Source organism: Chlorocebus sabaeus, chromosome 13 (genome assembly GCF_047675955.1).
Source record: "Chlorocebus sabaeus isolate Y175 chromosome 13, mChlSab1.0.hap1, whole genome shotgun sequence".
NCBI lineage: Eukaryota > Metazoa > Chordata > Mammalia > Primates > Cercopithecidae > Chlorocebus > Chlorocebus sabaeus.
Window position 1 is genome coordinate 6,784,463 of NC_132916.1, and position 14,771 is coordinate 6,799,233.

The 14,771-nt window shown below is 43.5% G+C and overlaps 1 long non-coding RNA gene across 1 annotated transcript in view; it reads right to left on the reverse strand.

The window, feature by feature from the left end:
• The window catches only part of LOC140713229 (uncharacterized), a 114,824-nt gene that overhangs the window by 13,887 nt on the left and 86,166 nt on the right, over nt 1–14,771 (reverse strand). The gene's annotated exons all lie outside the window — the stretch shown is intronic.

A 14,771-nucleotide genomic window follows, 5' to 3' on the forward strand; every position in this document is an offset into this window, starting at 1 on the left:
CAATGATTTAAAACTAGACATGGGCTGGGCACAGTGGCTCATGCCTGTAATCCCAGCACTTTGGGAGGCTGAGGCAGGCAGATCACGAGATCAAGAGATCAAGACCATCTTGGCCAACAGGGTGAAACCCTGTCTCTACTAAAAACACAAAAATTAGCTGGGCATCGTGGCACGCACCTGTAGTCCCAGCTACTCGGGAGGCTGAGGCAGGAGAATTGCTTGAACCTGGGAGGCGGAGGTTGCAGTGAACCAAGATTGCACCACTGCACTCCGGCCTGGCAACAGAGCGAGACTCCATCTCAAAAAAAAGAAACTAGATGTGTGTGTGTATGTATGTACATACATATGTAATATATATAAATACAAACACATGTACACATCTAGATATATAGAGATATATACGCACGCAAGAATATGAATATAAATATGAATCTGAGTGGGAGGGGTCCTATGTGCTGTTTACGACTCTCAACTTTAAGAACATTCTGAGACTACAATTACCTCACCTGTGTAAATTGAAGAGTGTCTTTCTTTTTTTTTCTTTTTCTTTTTTTTTTTTTTTTGAGACAAGGTCTTGCTCTGTCACCCAGGCTGGAGTGCAGTGGTGCACTCTTAGCTCACTGCAACCTGCACCTCCCAGGTTCAAGGGATCCTTCCACCTCAGCCTCCCAAGTACCTGGGATCACAGTGCACACCACCACACCCGGGTACTTTTTGTAGATATGAGGTTTTGCCACATTGCCTAGGCTGGTCTCAAACTCCTGGACTCAAGCGATCTGCCTGCCTCAGCCTCCCAAAGCACCGACTTAAAGGCATGGACCACCACACCCGGCTAAAGGACTCTATATAAAGAGTCCTCCTATGAGGGTTACCTGAGGGGAAGATAACATAATTAACAGGGTCTATTCTCTCATAATGGACTTTAACATAATGGACTTTCAGCCATTTAACTGACTGAAACAGATGAAAGTAGACATTTTCTTGGACACACAATGTTTTTTGTTCTGTAAATTAAAATGACAATGGCACATCATTTTCCATTAAATTTTTTAGAAAATATAAATTAACGATCAAAGACAAAATACAAAAGTAGCACACAAAAGGCATCAAAAACTTTTCAAGAGACTTAAAAAAAAATGTGAAAACGAAAACAAGTTGCTGCAAGAGTCACTTCTTCCAGCAGATACAATATTTTCAGAGCAATCTCTTTCCATAGGAAACTACGAGCTTTTGACAGGCTCATTTGCCCCGGTCTGTATCCAAGTAAGTCATTTGTCACATCTGAGTGCATGGATTTTGTTCTGGGCCCATAAACCCCGGGCAAGGTTCGCTTTCTGTTTCATTGAAGTTCTTCCCCATTGGATTTTTCCTTCCCTTGCAAAGTAATTTTATACTGCTGCTGGTGTTGGCAACAATATATTAAAAGTCAAATTTATGTCAACATCCGTAGATTGACTATCAGATGTTGCTATTAACACTGACATCAAAATCATTAAGAAATTTCCATCATGTAAATTAATTATCAGAATTGTATTGGCATGAATACATAATGGCATTATCCATGCAAATAATTAAAAACATGCCTCCTGAAAACAAATTATAATAATGGAATAAAATGTCATTATTGCAGCTTCTTGACAATCCATTAGGCTTGGTTTTAGGCATGTAAGATTTCCAGATTATCATAAAGAAGGAGAACTAAATGAGGTCATGTTATCAATGTCGTCGATGTCACAGTGCAGACTCTCTGAGAATAAGACCACCGTGGGAAGGGTCGCCGCGAGGCCCAGGCTGCCCTTTTTGGGCCACCCCTTTATTCTACATGACCTCCACAATTATTGTTGAAAAGAAGATAGGTTATTTTCTTGTTGCCAATTTCAAGTCTTGAAGGACCTCTCACATAAAAAGGTTGCGGTGATTAAAACACTAGTGTTATTAGAGAACACAGCAGAAAAAAAACAATTAACCTGAGTTCACACAGGTTGCATCTTGCCACTCCTCAAAAATGTAATTACTACCCGTCAGTCAGTGCAGAAGAGAGTTTGATTATGGAGCTCACGGACGTCTGCAAACTTCCTCAGTAAGAGCTAGACATGGCAACGACAGAATTTAGGTTCCTTTGGGGGATAAAACACCTAACCCTGTTGAATGAACATGGCTAGCAACTTGCACAGCAGAGCACTTAGTTCAGTGGTAGCTCCCATCAATGAATCATATTGAAAACAGGCTAAATAAGCATAAAACAATGAAATCAACAGCAAATAGAGTAAGGAGAGCCTATTTGTACTTCTCTGTCTTTCAGCCACATACTTTCTGAATCTGTCTACAGTGGAACTATGGAATCCCATTCAAATCCCATTCAAATCCACTTACAATAAAATTGGGGTTCTAATTCAGAGAAAACAAGTAAAAATTCATAAACATGAGTTGCAGCTAAATTGTACAAAAATAGAAGATAGACCCATTGAAAATATGTAGTGTTATCTATATCATCAGAATAAGTTGCAGTGGTTGAAAAAGGAAGTTGTATCAGTTCCCTAGAAAGTTGCTTTTCTAGAAAATAGAGAACTAATGCTTGATGGAGTTTGCTTAGCCAAGCATCAATGTTTTTGTCAGTGCTTGGAAATCCATGCCCTGTTGTTGTTCCTCTGTCAGCAGAAAGATCAAACCTGCACCCTTAACTTTACGCTGAATTAATAAGACAATGCATTAAGCATATCATTGATAATACCTGGTGTGTTGCAAGTATTGTTTTTGTAAAGCCCTCATTTGTGCATAACTCACACAAAGTATTCCAATTTAAAAATACCATGCTTGATCTGGTGCAGTGGCTCACACCTGTAATCTCAGTACTTGGGAAGTTGAGGCAGGAGGATGGCTTGAGCCCAGGAGTTTGAAATCAGGCTTGGCAACATGGAAAAACCCAGTCTCTACAAAAAAAGACAAAAATTAGCTGGGTGTGGTGGTGTGCACCTGTAGTCCCAGCTGCTCAGGAGGCTGAGGTGAGAGGACTAATTGAGCCTCAGAGACGGAGGCTGCAGTGAGCCAAGACAGCACCACTGCACTCCAGCCTAGGTGACAGAGCAAGACCCCATCTTAAAAAATCAAATGAATAAAAATAAATAAATAAAAATAAAAATAACATGCTTTACAAAACAAAACTAAAATTTATTTAAATTAATGCCTTTCATAGTTTGCTCTTCAGAAGGATCATCGATGAACCACAACTGGGATTTGTCATGCAAATCAAACAGGAATCAACAAAAGACTGAGTTTTTCATTAGGAAGGGAAGACACAGACCAAGCCTGTTGGTGACGATACGGAAATGTTGGCAAGACTCTCAAGACGGGCAGTCTCTTAAAGTTAAAAATATTATCTACCAAATGCATAATAAAGAAATACAAATTACATCTTGTTTACAACTGGAAAAATCTATTCTAAAAACATAGTCATAAGAGTTTATTTCTGTAACTCTGGAAATCTTGGAAAAGTCGGAGCATTAATGATGATGATTAACTCTAGGAATTAAAATGCCTTCCCCAAGAAGTTACTTTCCACCAAAAATTATTATGCATTAAAATTTCCCTGAAAAAAATATTTTCTCTGAAATATAAAGTCTTCTCTTACTTCTGACATTACTAACTGTGCTCTGTTTCAAGAAAATCAGTTTTCATAGAATCTACAAACATGTATATGTATATATGCACTGCACTCCAGCCTGGCAACAGAGCGAGACTCCATCTCAAAAAAAAGAAACTAGATATGTGTGTGTATGTATGTACATATATATGTAATATATATAAATACAAACACATATACACGTCTAGATATATAGAGATATATATGCACGCAAGAATATGAATGTAAATATGAATCTGAGTGGGAGGGGTCCTATGTGCTGTTTACAGCTCTCAACTTTAAGAGGAACATTCTGAGACTACAATTACCTCATCTGTGTAAACTGAAGAGTGTCTTTCTTTCTTTTTTTTTTTTTTTTTTGTGACAAGGTCTTGCTCTGTCGCCCAGGCTGCAGTGCAGTAGTGCAATCTTAGCTCACTGCAACCTGCACCTCCCAGGTTCAAGGGATCCTTCCACCTCAGCCTCCCAAGTACCTGGGATCACAGGTACACACCACCACAGCTGGGTACTTTTTGTAGATATGAGGTTTTGCCACATTGCCTAGGCTGGTCTCAAACTAGGTTTGAGACAAATGTATATGCATTTGTCTTCCCATTTAGCAGGCATTATTCTTCAGTTTGAGCAAAAAAAGTAAATGCCTTATTACTATTTTATGATTCTTCATAACCCTAAATCCCAGTAACAGCCACCAGCCCTTCGTAACATTCCATTTGCAAGGCTGAAGACCAGATTCTCATGGTAATGGAAAGGTAACTTTTCCTCCTTCTGCTCCTGACATCGTCTACTCTCTATCTGCAAAGTCAGAAAGACAACACGGGTGATGATTGTGAGCAACGAACAGGCTTTGTCCAATTCACTCCTAAGAAGATGGAGGTCACGGTCCAATGTGTAACACGCCTGTTACGTGTGAGGCATGAGCACCACACAAGAGAATGGACACATAGGCTGACAGAACAGGGCAAAGAGGGACAGGGTAGACTCCTCCCTATGTACGCCACACATCAGGAGTCCAGGAGAGCGAATCACCCAAGGTCAGGGCCCCACTCTAACACTGGCCATAAGGCAGAGATAAGAGGACACCTGGCCCTGAGCCAGATCAGCTGAGAGGTCCACACAAGACTAGCAAGAGCAGGAGCAAGCCCACGTCCCAGGTAGTGGTCCAGGCAGGAACACAGCAGGGAGCTGGCCCCATCAACTTGGGGGCAGCCAGACCTGCTCTGTAGGGCTCAGGGCCCTCACAGGGTAGAAGAGACCTGGGACTGGCATCCAACTCAGGCCAAAAGAAGCAGGCAGTATCTTGGCCATCCAGAGAGAGAGAAAATAAATGCAGACCAGAGAAGAGTCTTGGGCTTCTAAAGCTTCCACAGCAGGTCAAGGCCAAATCCATCCACTGTAAAATCTGCTGGGCAGCAGAGGCCTGGAGTGCTGGTGGCCTGCTTGCCTCTAATTAGCTGGGGCGGAGGAGCATCGAAGTCTGCAAACAGCAGATTGTTCCTGCCCACACTGAGAACGGGGCGAGAGCAGGAGCAAGAGCTGATAAGTTTGGGTTTGTGTGACTCACTGTACAGGCCAGCCAATTAATCCTTGGCCATTTGCCTGAAAACTGGATGGCGTCCACCTATGAGCAGCGGTTCTGTTAATTGGCACGTTGTCTCAGGGTGATGCTCCCCCAGGGCGCAGTGCCCCAAGAAAGTAGAACATGCACTTATCCATCCCAGCCAGCCATTTTCTCTCCATAAACACATGACTCCTTTTAAAAACACTCGAGTCAATATTTACAGAGATTCCTGATTGAATGCACTCCGAGATACGCTTCTTTCAAACAGACAAAAACGGAAGCTTACTCCCTCCTGACTTTCTCCTTCCTCCAAGAAGACAGTTAACTCTGGATGGAACAAACGCAGATACTTCTTAACGACACCAAAGCCCTTTGGTTAAAAATACATTTTTGATAAATTACAATTTGATGGTAGCCACCCAAGTTCCCACCAGAATTAATCAATATTACATTTAGTCTTATTTGCTTTTAGACTCTTTTTCCTGTGTCTGTGCTTCAAAAAATCAATTAGTAATATATTCATATAGCCCCCACTTCAAAAAAAAGACAATTACAGGAAAAGGCCACTTCCCTCTTTCACTACCCAAGTCCCAGTCCTTTGTATTGTCCAGAGAAAAGCACTATATGCCCCCCTTTTTTTTTCTTTTTCTTTTTCTTTTTTTTTTTGAGACAGAGTTTCGCTCTTGTCATCCAGGCTGGAGTGCAATGGCGTGATCTCGGCTCACTGCAACTTCCGCCTCCCAGAGTTCAAGTGATTCTCCTGTGTCAGCCTCCCAAGTAGCTGGGATTACAGGAGCCCGCCACCATACCCAGCTAATTTTTGTATTTTTAGCAGAGACAGGCTTTTACTACATTGGCCGGGCTGGTCTCAAACTCCTGACGTCAGGTGATCCACCCACCTCAGCCTCCCAAAGTGCTGGGATTACAGGCATGAGCCACCACGCCCAACCACTATGTGCCTTAATAATAGATCTCTCCAGATTATTCTTAAACCCTTAAGTCAAATGCAACTCCAGATTTATTCATACCACAATCAAACTGCTGTGAACTTCTCGTCTTGCCCCCATCTTCCTCAACCCTGTACCTCCTCCTAAAACTGTCATTCTCACCTATCTTATTGACCACACAAGCCCTTTGGTTCTTTTTACAAGAGAGTATGACTATTTGTTACAAAACCCCAGTAAAAATGATTTATACCATTTCTCTGCATTATCCTTGCTTTAATGAAATGATCATTCAATGCTTCTTTAAGTCAGTATGAACTTCCATCCTCCCCTCAAAAAGAAAAGCACTAGTTGCTAAAATGTTGTACGTGATGAAATATCCCCGCCCTTTATTGGTCTACTGTGGTGCGGGAGACCCTGGGTAGAACTGTCACCAGTAAAAACAAAGGGCCAAGAGTGGCATGGAGGAAAGGAAAGGCAGAGACAGCTGGGAACTGGTTTATACTCATCACACCATCATTATGAAATATTCATCGATTTTCCAGGTAAGAAAAGGAAGACACTCACTTTTGAGATATGATGTCAAAGATATCTGTGCCACTAAAACCTTTCCCCTGCTAACCTATGGTGCAGGTGGTGGCTGGCCTGAAATCCTCATCATCAGCCATTCAAAGGCATGTGTGAATGGGAACAGGCACATAGATGCTATCATCTGTGAAGATGGTAATTATCTTATTAAGTAACCGCAGAGTCTGACTCTAAGAGGGTGGACATGAGGCTGGGTGTGTGGAGCTGGAGAAAGAAAGGCAGCTCATCCAGGGCAGGTGGCTGGGAGGGAGGGCCGCTCTCAGGAGCCCCTCAGCAGGGACTTGGGGCTGGGGCAACTGTGCAGGCCCTCAGTGTTGGCCTGAGAGGGTGAAGGACAGCAGAAGGCACCTGAATTAAAGAGTGAGGCTCATTCTCCCTTAACACTGTGGAACACGGACAGAGGAGGACAGTAAGCAACAGGGCACAGCAGGTGCCTGTGGGTCAGGGAGCCGCCAGTTCTCCCCGAGCCTCCCAGACCAGAAATAGCCACGGCTGCTTAGTGGCCCCACTGGCGACCAGCACGGGACCTGCACAACTTGCCTCCAGAGCAGAGCCGGTGATAGAAAATCAACCACCTTCTTTTCTTCTTTTGACAGTAAACTTTTCATCATCGGATACTCTATTGCTCTCAGTCAAGAATCTTCCGCTTGCAAGGCAAGAGAAACTCATTTCAGATTCCCTTAAGATAGAAGAGGAATTTATTAGAAATGATCTGAACTATTTCTTGGGATCTAAGAGCTTACTACTTTTCTGTCTCTGTCTCTCTCCCTACCTCTTTCTGTGTGTGTGTGTGTGTGTGTGTGTGTGTGTGTATGCACCTATGCTAACTCTGCACCCACAGGCATATATTTATGGGTGTGTGGCTAAGTGTGGGTGTGTGGGTGAGTGTGCGCTGAGGGGTGAGTGTGGGTCTGTGTGGGTGTATGTGAGTGTATTTGTGTGGGTTCATGGGGGTGTATGTGGGTGTTGGGGATGAATGTGGTTGTGTTTGTGTGGGTTAACGGGGGTGTGTAAGGGTGTCTATGGGTGTGTGGGAGGTGAGTGTGGGTGTTTGTGTGGGGATGTGGGTGCATGTTTGCGTGTGAGTGTGGATGTGTGTGGGTGTGTGGGTGAGTGTGGGTGCGTTTGTGGGGGGATGTGGGGTGCATGCATGCATGTGGTGCACATGGGTGTGTGTGAATGTGTGTGGGTGAGTGTGGATGTGTGTGGGTGCGTGTGGATGTGTGTGGGTGCGTGTGGATGCGTGTGGGTGAGTGTGGATGCGTGTGGGTGCGTGTGGGTGAGTGTGGATGCGTGTGGGTGCGTGTGGATGCGTGTGGATGCGTGTGGGTGCGTGTGGATGTGTGTGGGTGCGTGTGGGTGAGTGTGGATGTGTGTGGGTGCGTGTGGGTGTGTTTGTGTGGGGATCTGTGGGTGTAGGCATGCATATGGTGCATATGGGGGTGTGTGATGCACAGGTGTGCATGTGTGGGGGGTGGGTGTGGGTGCATGGAAGAGGTAGGGGGGCCACCATGTCAGTTCTCCGGGAAAACTGGACTGGAGCTCCAAGGTAAACTCCAGAGTACTTACTGCTTCTACAAATACCCAGACCCTGACAGGAACCTGATAAAAATTAATTCAATGGTGAAAATAATGTTTCAGTTCAGGTATTACACCATTGAACAATTTGATGGCTGCGTGTAACCTTATATTTTGTCATTACCCACCCAAATACCTCCCAAGAATCTCTATGCCAAAAGGATAAAGTCCAAGTTCCTAAGCCAGCTCCATGATCCAACTCAACTACCACCTGCCTAACCTCCTCTCCCATCCCTCCCCAAACGGGGTCCCTCTGTCTAGCCAGGCTGGTCTGATTGTCCCAGACACATCTCAGTGCCAACTCGTTGCCAATGCTCTTCACAACTCCCCCCAGGAAATGCCTTCTGACCACCCCTGTGAATTCTACTTCTCCAACATTCTGCTCAGTCCCACCCTCCTCTGTGAACCCCCTTCTCATCTAGAGAGCAGTAACAGCAATGCCTGCTCCACAGATTCCGTGGGGATCATCAGCTTCAGATCCACAAGGTACTTTGCACAGTACGGGGCACTTAGTAATCGCTCAGTGCTAACTGCCGTTGACATCATTCTGTTTTTATTCTCTAATCATAGTATGTATTATGATTCTCTCACTGCTCCATTCCCTACACATTTCTCCACTTCCAAGTCAGTCTCAGAGCGTGGAGCAGCTTGTATTCCACTGGGTGCTGCCTGCCACGGTTGCTGAGCTGTTTGACACCTACGTGTTGCACCTTGAGCAAGTCTGTGTTCTCCTGAAGAGCGGGATCCCACACCGTGCCTCTCACTTCCTGACACAGCGCCAGTCAGAGCAGGTGGTCAAAGGACACTTATTAATTTAGAGAATGAGTGAAGAAAACAAGACTGAATAAACGCTTTTAGGAAACCGGATTTTGCATCTTTTATATGAAGAAAACGCTAAATGGTAAATAAGAGAAATTCCTAATGGTAGAAGGAGAGGACATATAAATAGCAATGTAAGCAGAGAACACTGCAATTTATTCTCGTGCAGCATCTTTTATTCAAAATGTTACCAGACATTTGCTGTAAAGAGTCTGTTGTACCAAGGGCAGATGACTCAATGCAATATTTGGGTCACATTTGATGATGGACGTGAGACTCTCCCGAGATGTCTTTTTACCCGGCTGAGACGACCCAGCAAATGATCAGTAGACAAAAAACCAGTGGTGTGGGAAATTCACAGTAGAAAACAAGCCTCAGAGCTTAACCAGACAACATGATCAATGCGGAACCGAGGAGAGCTTCTTGTAGCTCAATGTCCCAGCAACATGAAGCAGTGATGACCTGGGATTCCAGGAAGCAGGCTCAGCGAGGCTCGTTCAGTCTCCCAGGGCTCCCCGGATGACTGCCTTATTTCTGGGGCACCAGAGGATTGGAATTGATTTAAGTTGTGCTGCTATTATTCCGCAAGGAACCTGAGGGGTAAATTCATTCTGGATAAATCCCCACACAGGCAACATCTACACAGGTCACCAACAAAAGACGTATTTAGTGTGTTCACCTGGGAAACTATTACAGTTTGAAATATTTGTATTCGTCTTGTAAAAGACTGGTCTCGTTATTCGGTTCTGAATTCCCTACCACTGATTGCAAGAAAGCAGTAAGAAGAGATTAGTTTTCTAACCACCAATGCCCCTCCCCCTTCCCACTTCTCTAGAAATATTAGTCAACTAAACTACCATCAGCAGGAAAATAGAGAAGAGAAGGAACCTTCCAGAATATTTGTATTCAGCAGAGTGAGATTTATGCATGAGATGCAAATTACTGTGTGTTATTTACACATCTGAGGAGAAACAAATCTTGAATGTAAATGTTTAGAGGGCATATTATTTTTAAATATGAAAGTAGTAAAAATTATTAGAGCATTTGCAACTCCCACTCTGTTAAAGAGACATTTAAATGAGTTTTTAAAGGAACTTTTATCAGAATTACAGAAACTATACTAAACAAAGCATCAGAAAAATAAAAAGCATAAAATATATAGCTGTTTCTGCTTCTACTAATCCTTTTTTTTTTTTTTGAGACGGAGTCTCGCTGTGTCGCCCAGGCTGGAGTGCAGTGGCGCGATCTCAGCTCACTGCAAGCTCCGCCTCCCGGGTTCCCGCCACTCTCCTGCCTCAACCTCCCGAGTAGCTGGGACTACAGGCGCCCGCCTCCGCGCCCGGCTAATTTTTTGTGTATTTTTAGTAGAGACGGGGTTTCACCGTGTTAGTCAGGATGGTCTCGATCTCCTGAACTTGTGATCCACCCACCTCAGCCTCCCAAAGTGCTGGGATTACAGGCGTGAGCCACCGTGCCCGGCCCTACAAATCCTTTAGTTAGCTGTGTTTTCAAGTGACTGTAGGTTCAGTCCTCTCCCTATAAACACTTTATTATTTATTAAACATCAAACATGCAACGTTCACCCATTTATTTTCAAGCCTTCCATTATTTATGTTGGAATTCAAACAATTGGGCATTTTATTATTTAACTACCTTGGTCTGATATTTTTTATAGAGTTAATTTTTTCATTAAAATGTGAAACAAGTTGATAAAATGGAGCTCTACAGGCCTAATTCTCTGAATCAGTAGTAGTTTCTTTGGGACATAATGCTAAAAAGCAAACTATGTGTGGCGCAAAGTAGAGTTTATCCACAGACAATAGGATAATTGTTAATCCATAGATAGGGCTTCTGTGCCAGTCTCTAAGTGTTTTACATATATTACTTCATTTCATTCTCACAACAATCACATCAAGTAGGTACCATTATTCTAGTTGTTGCACAGATGAGGAAACTGAAAGTCTGGAAATTAGCAGGATTTGCAAGATTGCACAGCTGGTTAGTGATGGAACCAGGGTCTGGTACAAACACTACGCTATGCTAAAGAGAGCACCTACATCTGAGATTTAAATAATATATCCAAAAGCCTGTCACGGCACCAGGGAAACATCCACTGGTGCATTCTTACGAATTACTCATGAAGCACAAATGACAGGCACTATGTTGGGCACATGAGGCATGCCTACCTCATTAAATCTTCCCAGCTGCCCGGTGAAGCTGAGCTGATTTAGGACCTGAGAATCTTGAGCCTGTTCAAGGTCACAGAGTTCGAAATTGGTGGAGTAACCTTCTCACACCAAGCCCATAGTTTTAACTGTGATTCTTTCCCAAGTTCTTTTCTTTTGAATCAAAACAAAGAGTCCTCATTTATTGATGAGTGAACAATTAGCAGAAGAGGGATGAACTCACATCCACAAAAAACAGCAATGTGAATACAGCCTGCCTCACTCATAGAGGCACCTCTCTTTTTCAAAGACGGGCTTTTTGTTGCTCCTATTGAACAGCGGTATTGAGGTATTCAGTTTATTAATCAACAATAAACTATACCGATGTTAAGTTTCTGCTCTGAGAACTTTTAACTTATGTATACTCCCAGGAAGCCATCACGGTCACCAAAAGAGTGGATGGATCTGCCAGCTAGGCAGGCTTCAAGGATGTCTGACTTGACCACTTGCCCGGGAGCCCACACTCAGACAGGCACCATGCTTGAGTGAATGCTCTGCACTGGCATCTTGAAATTCTCCATAAGTTTTTAATAACAGGACTTGCATTCTCATTTTGTGCTGGTTCCCACAAATTATGTAGCCAGCTCTGCCATCATCCCCAAATGTGGCTTCATGTGCTCCTTTTTTATCGTGGCAAAATATACGTCCCATACAATTTACCACTGTCACCATTCTGGGGGTGTGCAGTCCGGCGGCGTTAAGTGCGTTCACGTTGTGGAGAAACCATCGCCACCATCCACCACAGGACTTTAGTTTCCCAAACTGAAAGTGCGTCCCCATTAAAGGAAACCTCATTACCCTCTCCCACAGCCCCTGGTCACTACCATTCTATTTTCTGTCTCTATGAATTTGACTCCTCTGGAGACCTCACAGCAGTGGAATCATACTGCTATGGTCTGAATGCTTGGGTCCCCCCAAAAATTAATATGTAGAAACCCAGTCCCTGGTGTGAAAGTATTAAAGACGGTGTGTTTGGGAAGTACTGAAGTCATGAGGACTCCACCCTCATGAACGCACTTAGTGCCCTGATAAAAGAGGCAATAGGGAGGTTGTCCCCCTCTTTCACCATGGGGGGATGCAGCAAGAAGGCACCGTCTTTGGGGCCAGGGGTGGTGGCTCATGCCTGTAATCCCAGCACTCTGGGAGGCGGAGGTGGGTGGATGGCTTGAGCTCAGGAGTTTGAGGCCAGCCTGAGCAATATGGCGAGACTCCATCTCTACAAAAATTAGCCGGGCATTGTGGCACCTGCCTGTGGTCCCAGCTACTTGGGAGGCTGAGATGGGAGGATTGCTTGAGCCTAGAAGGTCAAGGCTGCAAGTGAGCTGTGTTCATGCCACGGCACTCCAGCCTGGGTGACAGAGCGAGACTCTGTCTTGCCTGCTGGAAAAAAAAAAAAAAAAAAAGTCACCATCCTTGAAGTAGAGACAGAGCCTGCCTGAACCAGACACTGAATCTACTCACACCTTGATCTTAGACTTCCCAGCTTCCAGAACTGTGTGCAATAAGTTCCCGTTGTTTACACATTGCCCAGTGTAAGATATTTTGTTATAGCAGCCTTAACCAACGAAGGCACATGCAATATTTGTCTCTTTGTATCTGTCTTCTTTTACTTAGCATAATGTCTTCAAGATTCATCCAGGTTGTCCCGTGTGTCACAATGTCCTTCCTTTTTAAGGCTGAACAACATCCATTGTCTGTATATACCACATCTTGTTTATCCATCCATCATGGATGTGGTATCGCCTTTTACAGTCTCTTCCTCTTACTCCTCCTTCTCCCCTTCCTATTCCCACTCCTGTCTCCAAGCAACTAAACTGCTTTCTTTCAGATTACTTTGCATTTTCTAGAATGTTATATAAATGGAATCATGTTTTTCTTTGGTTGACTTCTGCTCAGAATAATTATTTGACCCCAGGATTACATGGGGTGGCTAATGCCTGTAATCCCAACACTTTGGGAGGCCAAGCTGGGCAGATCACTTGAGGTCAGGAGTTCAAGACCAGCCCGGCCAACATGGTGGAACCTCATCTCCACTAAAACACAAAAATTGCCCAGGCATGGTGGTGGGCCCTCTAATCCCAGCTACTCTGGGAGGCTGAGGCAGGAGAATTGCTTAAACCCAGGCGGGTGGAGGTTGCAGTGAGCCAAGATCGCACCACTGCACTACAGCCTGGGTGACAAAGTAAAATTCTATCTCAAAAACAAAAAAAAAAAAAAGAAGAAGAATTATTTGAAATCCATGTTGTAGCATGTATCATTAGTTCATTTCTTATTGCTGATATTCTGTTGTAGAGATGTACCACAGTTTGGTTTCTGGTTTTGTATTACTATAAATAAACCCATGAACATTTTTATACATCTTCATACAAATATAAAATTTTATTTCTTTTAAAGAAATACCCACAGGTCAAAGGTCTGGGTCATATAAATGTGTGTTTAACTTGTTTTTTTTTTTTTTTTTTTTTGGAGACAGTCTTGCTCTGTCACCCAGGCTGGAGTGCAGTGGTGCAATCTCCTCCTCCTGGGTTCACGCCGTCTCCTGCCTCAGCCTCTCCAGTGCCTGGGACTACAGGCACCCACCACCATACCTGGCTAATTTTTTTTTTTGTACTGTTTTAATGGAGACAGGGTTTCACCATGTTAACCCGGGTAGTCTTGATCCGCCCGTCTCAGCCTCCCAAAGTGCTGGGATTACAGGCGTGAACCACCACACCTGGCTGTGTGTTTACCTTTTTAAGAAACTGCAAAATTTTTTCCAATGTTGTTGCACTGTTTCACGTTACCTCCAGCTGACTGGAGAGCTCTAGTTCCTCCACATACTTGCCAACTCTTGATAACATCAGTTTTTCATTTTAGCCATTTTCACTAGATGTAGAGTGAAAATGTATAGCTTATTATGGATTTAATTTTTCTCTAACCACTAATGCCACTGAGTATCTTTTATGTGCTTCCTTGCTATCTCTGTATTTTCTTTGACAAAGTATCTATTCAGATATTGTTTTCATTTTTATATTGGATTATTTGTCTTCTTATTATTGAGTTTTGGGAGTCCTTAATATATTGTAGGTATGAACCTTTTTTCAGATACAAGCCTTGCTTGGATCTGATATGGTTTCCCACCCCCCATCTGTGGCCCATGTATTCATTCTCTTTGTAGTGTCTTCTGAAAATCAATTATGGGGCTCACCTAAATTGTGTCTACCTCTCAGGGATCTCTGTCCTTTGCTGCCTGATGCCCAGTGATTTGAAACCTACATATACATCTGTATATACACTTTGTCTGGTTTTATTGGTTGTTTCAGACAAGAGGGTAAATCCAGTCCCTGTTACCTCATCTTAACTGGAAGCTAAAGCTTGATAAACTTTAAAAAGCATAATATTGAGATTACTAAGGTATAAATTTATTTAAACATACTGCT